Source organism: Crinia signifera, chromosome 4, assembly GCF_055691185.1.
Source record: "Crinia signifera chromosome 4, ASM5569118v1, whole genome shotgun sequence".
Lineage (NCBI taxonomy): Eukaryota > Metazoa > Chordata > Amphibia > Anura > Myobatrachidae > Crinia > Crinia signifera.
Genome location: NC_139220.1, coordinates 269,854,776 through 269,868,869, shown reverse-complemented (window position 1 = coordinate 269,868,869; position 14,094 = coordinate 269,854,776). Strand labels below are relative to the sequence as shown.

General features: G+C 41.8%; 1 pseudogene; it reads right to left on the bottom strand.

Annotated features, from left to right (window-relative positions):
• Positions 1-9,205: 9,205 nt before the first annotated feature.
• Positions 9,206-9,328, bottom strand: LOC146076167 (5S ribosomal RNA; annotated as a pseudogene).
• Positions 9,329-14,094: the final 4,766 nt, after the last annotated feature.

Here is a 14,094-nt window from a genome sequence, read left to right as displayed (position 1 = left end):
ATACATTGCCAGATTTTTATTCCCACGAGACAGATTGGACAGATAACTCTTTCGGTGTCTACCCAGCTTTAAGGCCCCCAGCTTTAAGGCCCCCATACATTAGGACGACTTGTCCTTAGGACAAGTCGGACCCAATTCTCCTGTAAACCGCCTGGGAGCTCCCCGGGAGGCTCACATACAATTTGGCACTTGATGAGCCAAATTTTACATCTGATAAATCGCTTGCGATTTATCACATGTCAGGGAGCAGGGGGCTGCGGTGATACTCATCAGGGGGAGCAGTGGGACGGGCAGCGGGTCCCTGAGCGCTTAGCTGGCAGCGCCGGCGAGTGCTGACCTGGCTGGGCGGTGTGATGACAGATATCAGCAGCGCTGCGGGACGGGACGTGCAGTGGTGAGTATTAGATTTTTAAAATACCTGTCAAATGACTGTCCGTTCTCTGATTGGCTGAGCTCTCAGCCAATCAGAGAACGGCCACTCATTTGACAGGTATTTTAAAAATCTAATACCCGCCACTGCACCTTCCGTAGCGCTGCTGAATGATATCAATCTGTGATCATCACACCGCCCGGCCAGGTCAGCACTCGCTAAGCGCTCAGAGACCCACTGCGCACCCCACTGCTCCCCCGGTTAGTCTGCATGCATACAGTATGACTGTCAGGTGGGCAGGCATATGCACACAGGGAGGTCGGACGTGATCTTATGTGCTGACCGTCCAAACCTCCCTGATCCGGTCCGATGCGCACGGGACCGCACTTCGGATCAGATATCACACACCTGCGATTTTGGCCCGATTTCACCCGGTTATCGGCCCAAAGTGCTGAAATCGGATGAAATCGTCCCAAAATCGCATAGTGTATGGGGGCCTTTACTTTAGTCATATAAAGCCTGCATTTCACCTGGTTTTATTTACATCCCTCCCAACATGACCCATTCCAGGAGGGACACAATGCTCTGCTCCTGGGCTTCCCCCTAAATGTATGATTGCCATCACCTGTTTTGAATAGGTTAATTGATAAGACAGGCAGGGCCGTCTTAACAGCAGTGTGGGCCCCTGGGCAAAGCAATGCACTGGGGCCCTTACCCATTCTCCCCTCCTAGGGGTTGCTATCAGTAGCAGCTGTGATGTCCCACGGGTGGCAGGGGGTGCTCTATCTTCCACTCAACATGTAGGACCTGCAGCAGTAACTTCTGCTAATTACTCCTTTACTGCACAGGTGGTGGGAACGCATGGAAGGGGACACTGATAAATATGACTGGGAATTGCAATTAACAGGTTGGATGTGGACTGCTGCTTTGAAGTTGGATATCTCCAGTTCCCCAGGGCCGATTTTCTAAATTCTGTTATCCCTGGAAAAAGGGGATCCTCAGCTATCAACATAGGGCCCTTATACAGCTGGGACCCCTGGGCAAGTTCCCATTAAGCCCATACGATAAGACGGCCCTGAAGACAGGTGCTTCAAGACAGGTGATGGCAATTATAAATTAAGAGGAAAGTCCAGAAGCAGAGCATTGTGTTCCTCTGGAGAAGGTCATGTTGGGAGGTTTGTATTTAGCTAGAGAACCAATGTAATTAGTGTGTCCCTGCTTAAAGGGATTGTATAGCAAGCTTACCTTTAATTACCTGTGCCACACTGTCACATTATCACATTTCTAAATGAAATGAAAGCAACTAATTATAACAAGCAGTTGTGGTCAATGCTGCTAATTAGGGTTCACATTGATGTTTAATTTTCATCATCTGCAGACCACTCTCCCTAAAATGTCCTAATGAAGAATGAAATTGAGATTGAGTATAAAAATAATCCAGTCATTACAGCTACAAGAATGTATTAAGATTGTCGGGGAAGAAGAGAATATAAATGTATTCATTTCATTTCTCTTTTTTAAATAACCCAAAAATGTCAAATCAAAATTCAAACAGATGAGCTGGAGAGTATAACGGCGGAGAGCGTAATTGGCATTTTCAGGTATTTTAAATGCATTTACATGAAGTTGTTATCTTTGGTGCCTGTTATATAGCTCTGTATACTGTATACCATCTGTTAAACTCCTGACATTGTCAGAGTACACAGACTAGTTTTATTGGTGTATAAATTAACTCCTTTGTAGGTGAGTAATCATCTGTTTTCCCAGCATGATACAGGAAGGTTTACAGCTGGAAAATTCTCTCATATGGCCTAAATAAAGGCCCCCATACACTATGCGATTTGGTCCGGTTTTCACCAGATTCAGATGGATCAGGCAATGAAATCAGGTCAAATCGCAGGTTTAGACACCCAGTCCGACCCGATTGCTAAATCTTATGTGCAGCCGGACAGGGGACACAGGTGGCGGACGCCGGCGAGGGAGATTGGCAGGGGGGCGTGGGACGCCGGCAAAGGAGTCGGGCAGGGGGAGCCGGAGCAGGGAGCTGTCAAAGCTCCGGGAAGGTGGAGGGAGCAGGGGGGCGGGGGACGCTGCTAGTAGTGCAGAGGCAGCAGACGCTGCGGGGAACACAGAGGCGGCAGTAACGTAGAGGTGGGCAGGGGGAGCCGGGAGCTGTCAGTGCTGGGGAAAAAAAGCCCATACAATGAATGGGCAGCCTGTGAGTGGCTGAGCTCTCTCAGCCAGTCTCAGCAAGTAGTCAGGTAGCTCTTAGTTCAGATATATCAAGTAAGGAGCCATTATCATGTGGCCTCTTGCTGGTTAATCGTAGACCCAATTTAGGGTAACGGTGGTGTGGGGTGCAGTGCCCCTGGACTGGTTGGACTGGGTGGCTTTAGTGCTGCACACCCTTACATTCTATTAACACTTTTCCCTCACTAACACTATCTCTCTCATTTTAATTCCATTTAATTTTTTGTTTTATGTCTCTCTCTATATATATATAGCTTTGGCTTCCTATCACTAATTTTTATTAACACTATAGTATCTCACTGGCGTGCCGCACTGGGCTTGCTAGCTTATGATAGTTTTTGGGGTGCCACACCCTGCAACTAGATATAGCGCTAGGGACCCCCAATATACAGAGAAGCCTTGACGTGGCTTGGGGGCATATCATACACATGCGCAGGTATATGTAACCAATATCTCTGAATTCTATTATCATGTAGTGTTCAAGATTAATTACTAATACCATTCAGTGAGCTGGGGGAACCAATGTCTTGTTTTACTTACTCAGTATTAACCCCTCCCTTGCATGCACCTGAATGGTATTACTGAACTAATTTGAGCATCTACCACTATCTGTATGTATGTTGTGAGAGGCAGAAAGGAGCTTGTATTAGGAGGAGATGCAGGTCCTAATATGCCACATGGAGTAGTCTGCGGTTGCTCCAAGGTAGGTAGCACTCACGGCTAAGAAAAAAAACAGGGGCATACTAGATGGGCCAAATGATTCTTATCTGCCGTCAAATTCTATGTTTCTATGAAGAGGACGGGATCTTCGCCCAATAGCTTGGTGAGTATAATTTGCTTCCACAGGTACCCAAAAGTGTACTATTGGAGAAGAGGAATGACCTACGGTGGACCTATAGGTACATAAAGTATGGGTCATTGTATAATGTGTCTGTATTATTTCACTATTTGTATTGTTGTAGAACTACAAGTACCAGTGGGACTGTTATTGCCCTTGCATAAGTCCCTGCATGTGGCTGGGACTTTAAATTCCACAACATTACACACTTCATGCTTCAGCCCAGTGCCCACCGCCCTGAGACACCGGGGACAGCCCCGGACTTCAGCCCAGGCAGGGGTATCCCGGATTGGGGGGGGGGGGGGGTCCTCATTCTGCCAGGATCCCTGCTTCGGCTGACCAGTCAGGGGTTAATGCTTTGGCTGGGGGAACTTACATAAAAATTTTCCCCAACTGTGGCATTATTTATTTGTTCTGTTTTTTAAACTGGACAGCATTGCACAGATCACACTGATCCATGCAATGCTGACATATGTATTTGGCGGCCGTATATACATCCACCAAATACATATACAGTATGACCCGTTGCGAATACGAATAGGTACGACATTGGAAAATTTGAATGAGAAAAATACGACAGCTTTGTAAATTTGTTGTATTCATATTTCAGGGTCGTACTGTGTACCGTTCGTACCCGTTCATATGGGGGATCAGCCGTCTACATAGTAAATTTTCCCCCATTAATGGTTATTTATATTGTTTTATGATTTTTTTTACAACTTTCTTTATTGCACAGAGCAGACACTTCAATAAATAGGCGTTACTAATTTCCTTGTTCTGAGTGCATCACAAGCTAAATAGAATTACATCTTCATTGTTAATAAATAAACGCTAAGGCTTACCTGGCCTCAGAATGATTATTTTTATGGGAAGTAAATACCTTAGTGTCAGAAGATAATCTGAGATTTTATGGAGATCAGGAGGAGAGCATTAGACTTGAGAGGCATTGAGTGACTATAAAGCTTTGTTCCTGTTCTAAATAACGGTCCCTAGGCCTGGATCATGCAGTACAGTGTTAAGCTGTTGAAGTGATGGGGATTTCATTAACATTTCAGACTTGGCCATAAACCTTATAGTGACAATCAATACAGAACATTTCTTTATAACATATCAAAGGGGAAGACGAGACTCCTCTCAAGCATTGTACTGTATAGATGACTAGGAAAGCTCAGTCTGCCTTTCAAAGGCAAAAATGACTATTATTATTGTCATTTTATATTTGATTGACAGCAATGTTACTGACTTTGCCTGCCATATATTTTCTTTCAAGATAATTGAGACTTTGGAGGACTTTCTCATTGTTAATAACTGACCCTAGTTTCTAAGGACAGATCCAGGTTTTACTGATTTCCCCTCTGATTTCTGTCTCTGTTTTACAGCATTGACCAATAAAATTCTTTTCTTCATGCATGTTAAATGCTTATCTATTATTTGTTGGGCTGTATATTGTGAAAAATTCATTATAGCGTATATACAGTTCCGTAAACCTGACATGATGAGAATGGTAGCACACTACTGATAATATAAAATGGGGTGAAGGGAAGGAGAATATTTGTCACTCCTTGGGAGTGAGGTAAAGCATACCTCCCAACATGGCCCATTCCAGGACTGACACAATGCTCTGCTCCTGGACTTCCTTGCCAGTGGCAGTTGAAGAGGTGGGACTGCTGCACCACTGTCCAAAATTCAAATAGGGGAGTCCCACCTGCCAGTGAGTCCTATACTGTAGTGTTTGGGGTGGCAGTTGGTGAGGCTCCCCTATTTGAATTTTGGACTGAGCTGCAGTTCCGCAAATGCAATTGCCACTGACATAGAAGTCCGGTAACAGAGCATCTTGTCCCTCCTGGAATGGATCATGTTGGGAGGTATGGGTAAAGTACCAGCCAATCAGCTTGTAACGGACTTATAATGCCAGTTAGGGGACTTCATTCATATTATATTGCTCCAATGTTTGGTAGATCTGCCCCGGTATACCACTACACACTTCTAGTACTGGGGAGGACCCTTTTTGCCAAATGAACATCCTTAAGTCTTTGTGACATGGATACAAGTTGTTAGAAACTATCCTTAAAGATCCGGGCCCATGGTGTCATGGTAACACTGTGCAGTTGCTGCAGACTTGTCGGATGAACATTACTACTGCAAACCATCCCAAAGAGATCTGGTGACTCAGAAGATCATACAGAACTCAGGCGTAGATGTATGAATCAGTGCTAAAGGAGGAGAAATGATAAAGTACCTGCTATTTTATAACCGGCCAATCATCTTCTGACTTTTAAGTAACGGGCTAGGTTTAAAAAGGGAGCTGATTGGCCAGTGAAAAAGTACCAGTCACTTTATAACTTCTTCTCCCTTGTCACTGCTTCATACATCAACCCCTGTCAGATGACACTGGACTACAGGATATGGCAACTTGCTGCCACTTCTATCAATAATACAGGCTATTCTGGCAGTGGTTACTCACAGTTCCTTAATCCTTTGAGTGCCAATGTTGCTGTGAGAGATGTGCAAAATATCTGCTAAAAATGCCAGGGCCGAAGTCAGGGAATATGAATCACTTTAGTTATTGCTGGCAAATGATCTGAAGTCAATTACTTGAAGTTTTGTTACACATTGCGCCCAAAAAAGAACAGTCACTGTGAGCGACGCTGGCATTTTTAGCAGATATTGTGCACATCTTTCACAGCTATGTTGTTGGCACTCAAAGGAAAGCTACTGTATAATGAAAGCACAGCCAGTTCAGCACCTCTTCCCTTCGGAGAGCTCCTTCTTTCTCTTGCAGCTCAGCAGCCCGTCCCTTGGTGAAGTCTCCCTTTCCCCACCTCTTGTAGGCCCTTATTCTGATTGACGCGGACTTTACCGCATTCTTACGGATCGCGTCTTTTCGGCGTCTGCGCATGCGTGGAGAACGCAACGCGCATGTGCCACGCCTTGACTCCGTACCAGTTCGGCCAAATCCCGTACAAAACTGTTCCCCGCAATCAGTCGGGAAATATGGGCGTATTATGGGCGTCATGCGGAATGTCACATGGGCGTAGTTTCAAAGTGGGCAAAACGGGGCGGAAACATGGGCGGACACGGGGGAGTACACTTATGTTGGGGGGCGTACATTCGGATAGCACTCCGAATGCACGCGATCAAAAGGGGAAGAAATGTGCGGTGTCCACAAGTGTACTATTGCTTTGCGGACACCACTCGTTCATGCGGTAGGCGAACGTACGCCTAATGACTACAAGCATTAACACCTGAACCCAATAGAATCTACTCCTTTACTCATTACTCACTAATAGGCCGCTTGTCAGTGCTTTAATTGAAACCATTGCTGCTTCAAGGAACCCTTACTAAACACCCACATATCCTGTACTTGTCAGACACTTTTAAACTGCTAACAATGGACATGACAGAATATTAATACTAGCAATACACATGTGTATTCGACATGTACTCATGAAACCACACATTTTTGGGTAAAGTAAAAAAATTTATTTCTATACATGTCACAGTCAATGCCACTGTGATGCAATGACCAAAAAATACAAAATCCAAAAAATAAACAACATGGCAGGAATGTAGCAAAATAAATAATTTTTATGAGGATAGGTAATTGAATAAGTGGGTCATGTGATGTCTTGCAGAAGATACTTAATAGTGGGTTGTTTGGCGTAAATACTCCGCTTACGTGCGGTAGCACCGCTTGGCTCCCGTTCGGATGCGGTATTCCCGAGCATACTCTGTAATACTCTGTAATACCGTGCAGAATCGGAGTGTTTCTCCCGCACACGCATGGTTTGTATGTCGTCCGTAAACACGCCCTGTTCTTAAAGAGTGAGTCCGTCCGAATGCGGAGGACACGTGGGCGTTTCTACGGACGATGGCCGCATGCGGCAAAACACCGTAGCGTGCGGACCGCTCCGTAAGAATGCGGGAATATCCGCACCGATCAGAATAAGGGCCGTAGAGAGGTAGTTCAGGAGTCTGACCATATTGCCAGGACCTCATTGTCGTTACAAAACTATATGACTTCACTAGGAAAATATTCTTTCTTGATGATATTTCTCATTTTAAGGAACAGGGTTGGATGGGACAGTATATATTATATTTATTTATGTATTTAATACATTATTATTATTTTTTGTGTTGGGTGTATTTATATATATTTTTTTTATTTTTTTTACAGTAATATTGTTCATTGTTATGATAACATTGAATTATCCATAAGATAACTATTCTTGATGTTTTTGTTTATTATTCCTTTTTGAAATGTAAATGCCTTTCTTTAAAATAATAAAATTACTCTATTGGAAAAAAAAAAAAACACAAAAGACAGAATATATTTTCTTATCAATGTAATATTTGTGCAAAAATTAAATATAACTTTTATTAATGTGGGTTCAATAGATGAAGATGCGGCGACTATTGCTCTGGAGTAGTCTATACTGAGTGTGCTGGTCCGCACCGTAACAACCATAAAAGAGTTTTTTTAAAAGTGGATTTAGAACACGGTATATATTTCTCTATAGGTATGATAAAAATATCAAAAGGTAGGTATAAAAAATAGATACATTTATTTGAACAAGGTAGAAGAAAATATGTTTCCAATAAAAAACAGACAATTTAATAATTTTTTAAAAAACGTTCTATACTAAAAAATTATTAAAAACAATAATAAGGTGCAAAAAGAGAAAGGAGGGTAGCTTATCTTTAAATAGATGAGACAGGAGGGCTGTAGAGTCCCAACGCGTTTCGTCCTTCAGACTTTATCAAGGGGTGCAAGTAGACTGAGACCAGACCTATATTTATACTGGTATAGCTCCTGTTCCTATAGTGACATCACTTCCTGTCACTTAATTTTGCTATCTAAATATCAGGGTATAAAATCGTTATATCTGAGTCTCCTATATTTTGCGCTGTAGTGCGCTACAGTAGCATTAAAGAGTGTGTATGGATAACATAAATCTTTTATAAAACAATAGATACGAGTAAATTGGATATGTGAGCGGTACTTCCGCCACACATCCGGTGTCCGTTTAGCGCTACTGCGCATGCGCCCGCATCGCGTTAGTTCAGATGCCGGCTTTCTGTACTGTAGTGTCCTCGCGCTAATGCGCATGCGTCCGTCCCTTCCATGAGATGTGACGTTCAGGTTCTCTAGTGGATGGAAAGGCGTCTCGAGGCTGTGTATACAGTTGTCTGTTCTGAATATTTCTCATAGCGGCGGCCATTTTAATGAGGACTGCTGATCATTTATGAATGCAGGAGTTGCGGTGGCCATTTTGTGAGGGGTTTTCCTTATGGCAACATAGAGTGGGATAGAGAATAAAAAACGTAAATGGACTTTAAATGACAAATTACATGAACTTGTATTCAAGTAACGTTTTGTGGTTTATTAACGTATTTTAGGTGACTGGAGGTGTTCAACATTAACACATACAGACTTTATGAGTGATGAGCGATAATAAAGTGATCCGTGCAGAAAGTGCTTAGTGCTAATTATAGGTGGCTTATTTATTAGTATGTATCATAGTGATGTGCCTATAAATAATTAATTCAAGGGTATCATGATTAAATGCATTTATTTATTGAACAGTGTCCAAAAACAAAATTAAGTATACAATCTATCATATGAACAATAAAATAGACGATTAATACAATGTAATAGATTTAATAATATAATAATATAAGTATTAACCCTCCCTTCGATATCACAATGGTGTTTAAAAATGACATTGACCAATGTTCACAAGTGTATTCTACAGCACTGAATTTTCCCGGGAGGTCTCCCATCCCCGTACTTGTCCAGCCCAACACTGCTTAGCTTCCAAAATCGGACAAGATTGGGCGTGTACCAGTAATGTGGTTTGACTGTAGAAGTGTGAACCGGTCCGATGTATAGTGGTCCAAATTAGTGATTCGATAGGGAGGGTGTTCTAAGGTGATCGTGCTTAAAGTGATAATAAGTAGGTGGTGGTAAAGGATAAATGGCGTATAAAAGATAGGACCTTATAAAAACGGGGCAATTTCGTAACTTTCATTAAAACCGTCTGGATGCATGGTTTTAAGCTCGAATATCCAGAACATCTCTCTTTGCGATAGTTTATTAGCTGGGTCACCTCCTCTGGGGCCTAGTCTCACATGTTCAATTGCCTTGAAGGTGAGTCCCTCAGGGTTAGCGTCATGATGCGTCTGAAAATGTTTGTAAATATTATGTGTGTCCACTTTGTTTTTAATGTTTCTGCTGTGTTCTTGTATACGTAGTTTCAGGATCCGCTTGGTTTTACCAACGTATTTTAGGTTGCATGGACATTCTAGCAGATAAATAACTGAAGAAGTATTGCAGTTAGTGAAGTCTTTGATTTTGTAATCCTTGCTGTTATCCGAGTTTGTGAAGCTTTTCCTGTTCGGATGTACATGTTTGCAAATATTGCATTTGCCGCACTTGTATGCACCTTTGCACTTTGGTCCTGATGGGTTTTGATTATCATTTGAAGTTAAAAGGCTGGGTGCCAGGATGTCTTTCAGGTTTCTGGATTTTTTGAATATTAATGCAGGTCGTTGGGGGAGAATCTCTTTGAGTATGGGATCCATTAGAAGGATGTTCCAATGGTCGTTCAATGATTTCCTGATTTTTGGTTCATGCTGGCTGAAGGTCGTAATGAATGCTGTAGAATTGTTTTTATCGTCTTTTGTTTTATACTGTAGGAGTTCCTCTCTGTTAGTATTCTGAATTCTGGATGTCGCTTGTTGTAGAATATTTTGAGGGTACTCTTTCTCCTCAAATCTTTTCTTATAGATTTCCAGTTGTTTTGCACACTCATCCTCCTTGCTACAATTCCTCTTGATCCTGTGGAACTAAGAGTAGGGAATGTTTTCCTTCCATTTGCGTTGATGGTTGCTTTTATAGTGTAAATAACTGTTTGTGTCCACTGTTTTGACAAAATTAAGTGTGTTTATGGAATTATTTTCCCCTTGCAGTATGAGGTCCAGAAATTCGATTCGGTTCTTGTTGAAGTTAGATGTGAATTTCAGGTTCAGTTGGTTTCCTCCTATGTATTTCGGAAAATCATCAAACAATTCCTCCGTACCTTCCCAGATAATTAAAATGTCATCAATATAACGTTTATAAAATTTGATATTATTTTTAAAAACGTGATCAGTGTGGATAAAACGTCTCTCCCAGCTACCCATAAAAAGATTCGCAAAGCTGGGGGCAAAGGTCGTCCCCATTGCGGTCCCGCATTTTTGTAAAAAGAACTGGTCTAAAAATTTAAAATAGTTGTGACTTAAAATGAACTTCATTGCATCACATATAAACGTTTTGTGGTTCGGATCCAGTTCGATATCTTCTTCAAGAAATTCTTTACATGCGTTAATCCCCATCTCATGTTCGATACATGTGTAAAGGGACTGAACATCGATGGTTGCCCAGTTAAAGGAGTTGTCCCATTTAAGATCTTTTAAAAGGTTTAAAACTGTGGTGGTATCTTTTAAAAATGCAGGGAGATCTCTTACATATTTACTCAAGAAAATGTCCACATATTCAGAGAGTCCGGATGTAAGGGAGTCGATTCCTGCCACAATGGGGCGACCGGGTGGGTTTTCTAGAGTCTTATGTATCTTGGGCAGGAAATAAAAAATGGGGGTGATGGGGTTGGTCTTCATCAGAAATTGGTACTCTTCTTTCGTGATGGTGTTGCTCCGAAGGCCCTGTAGGAGTAAGGTGCGCAGTTCATCTGTAAAAGTTTCCGTGGGGTCCTTCTTGAGTGCCGTGTAGGAAGATGTGTCCCCCAGAAGTCTGTTGGCTTCCTTTTCGTAGTTTTCACGGTCCATAATGACCAGCCCCCCCCTTTGTCAGCCGGTTTGAGGACTAACTCCTTGTTTTCTTTAAGTGCTTTAAGTGCTTCCCTCTCCTTATTGGTCAGGTTTTTCTGCTGGATAGGTTGTGCTTCAGTTTCGCATAGGTCCTTCTTCACCAGGTCAAAAAAGATGTTAATGTGATTGCCCTTCGATTCAAGTGGGTAGTATTTTGAAGTGGGCTTCAACCCTGATTTTGATCGAATTTCATAGTTGTTTATTGCCGCGTTTTCTTTTCTTGCAAAGTGTCTCTTTAGTGTTAATTTCCTGACAAATTTGTTCAGGTCTATGTATGTTTCAAACTTGTTCATTCCACCTGTTGGTGCGAAGTTGAGTCCCTTGTTAAGTAATGATGCTTCTGCTGTTGTCAAGTCATGTTTAGAAAGGTTGAAGATCCCTTTAGGTTGTGCCATTACTGTAGGTTTCTTTTCTTGAGGTCTCTTCCTCCTTCCGCTCCGTTTGCCTCTTCGTCTGTGAGTCTTCGTTTCAGTGGTGATGCGTGTTTGATATTCTCCTTTAGGTTCGTTCTCAGGTTTTCTCTGACCCGGGTGGCTGTGTCCGATGACAAAAAATTCTCCTGTTCGCCTGTAGATCTTAATCTCTGAAGTGGTTTGTAACGATTCTGCAGTCTAATGGTCGGTGTACGGGGTGATCCATAGTTCTGATTATGGAATCTTGATGGTTTATTGAAGTTTGTGTAGTTTCTTCTCGTATCATTTCTTGGTTGCCGGACGTTATCCGTGAACCTGCTCCAATTTTAGATTTTTCCCAAGTCATAGTCATTCTTGTCTCTTGCAAATTTCTTTTCTTTATTTCTTATTACTTCCTCCTCCATTCGTTCAATCTTCTTGTTAAGTACCACCTCATTCTCTTTGAAGTTCACCTTGTCTTTATATGTGTTAAGAGTGGTTTCTTTGGATTTAATTTCTTCCTCAAGTGTCTGTAGCGTTTTCCTTTTTTCTTCTACTAGTAGTTTCATTAGGTTGAGAGAACAAGTATGTAAAATGGCGTCCCATTTCTCCACAAATGTGTTGTCTGTGTTACCAAAGGTGGGTTGTTTAGTGATCCTCAGACCTCTTGGTATTCTGTTGACGGAGATATATTGCTTAAGTCCTTTGATGTCCCACCATGTTTTCATTTCTTTTGCAAGAAGTCTTTCCATGGACCAGAATTTATCGTCTAGGTCATTCGTGTTCTCGATTTCCACTATAGGTTTGGTTTCATTGAATATTCTCTGACACCAGTCATTTCTTATATTAGTACGTTCGTTTATTCTAAACATGTTTCAACTGGCAAGGATATTCACCAGGCAGCCACGCAAATGATACCAGAATTTGTGAAAACAAGAGGATGTGTGGCGCCACCTGTGAAGACCTCAGTCCAGATACCAGGTATACCAGGCAGTATCCCCCTTCTAATTACGGGGTGTCAGCCAATCTTCAAAAGTAGAAGTAATGGTAAGTTACTTTAGGAAAAGTGTGGGTTCAATAGATGAAGATGCGGCGACTATTGCTCTGGAGTAGTCTATACTGAGTGTGCTGGTCCGCACCGTAACAACCATAAAAGAGTTTTTTTAAAAGTGGATTTAGAACACGGTATATATTTCTCTATAGGTATGATAAAAATATCAAAAGGTAGGTATAAAAAATAGATACATTTATTTGAACAAGGTAGAAGAAAATATGTTTCCAATAAAAAACAGACAATTTAATAATTTTTTAAAAAACGTTCTATACTAAAAAATTATTAAAAACAATAATAAGGTGCAAAAAGAGAAAGGAGGGTAGCTTATCTTTAAATAGATGAGACAGGAGGGCTGTAGAGTCCCAACGCGTTTCGTCCTTCAGACTTTATCAAGGGGTGCAAGTAGACTGAGACCAGACCTATATTTATACTGGTATAGCTCCTGTTCCTATAGTGACATCACTTCCTGTCACTTAATTTTGCTATCTAAATATCAGGGTATAAAATCATTATATCTGAGTCTCCTATATTTTGCGCTGTAGTGCGCTACAGTAGCATTAAAGAGTGTGTATGGATAACATAAATCTTTTATAAAACAATAGATACGAGTAAATTGGATATGTGAGCGGTACTTCCGCCACACATCCGGTGTCCGTTTAGCGCTACTGCGCATGCGCCCGCATCCTGGCACCCAGCCTTTTAACTTCAAATGATAATCAAAACCCATCAGGACCAAAGTGCAAAGGTGCATACAAGTGCGGCAAATGCAATATTTGCAAACATGTACATCCGAACAGGAAAAGCTTCACAAACTCGGATAACAGCAAGGATTACAAAATCAAAGACTTCACTAACTGCAATACTTCTTCAGTTATTTATCTGCTAGAATGTCCATGCAACCTAAAATACGTTGGTAAAACCAAGCGGATCCTGAAACTACGTATACAAGAACACAGCAGAAACATTAAAAACAAAGTGGACACACATAATATTTACAAACATTTTCAGACGCATCATGACGCTAACCCTGAGGGACTCACCTTCAAGGCAATTGAACATGTGAGACTAGGCCCCAGAGGAGGTGACCTAGCTAATAAACTATCGCAAAGAGAGATGTTCTGGATATTCGAGCTTAAAACCATGCATCCAGACGGTTTTAATGAAAGTTACGAAATTGCCCCGTTTTTATAAGGTCCTATCTTTTATACGCCATTTATCCTTTACCACCACCTACTTATTATCACTTTAAGCACGATCACCTTAGAACACCCTCCCTATCGAATCACTAATTTGGACCACTATACATCGGACCGGTTCACAC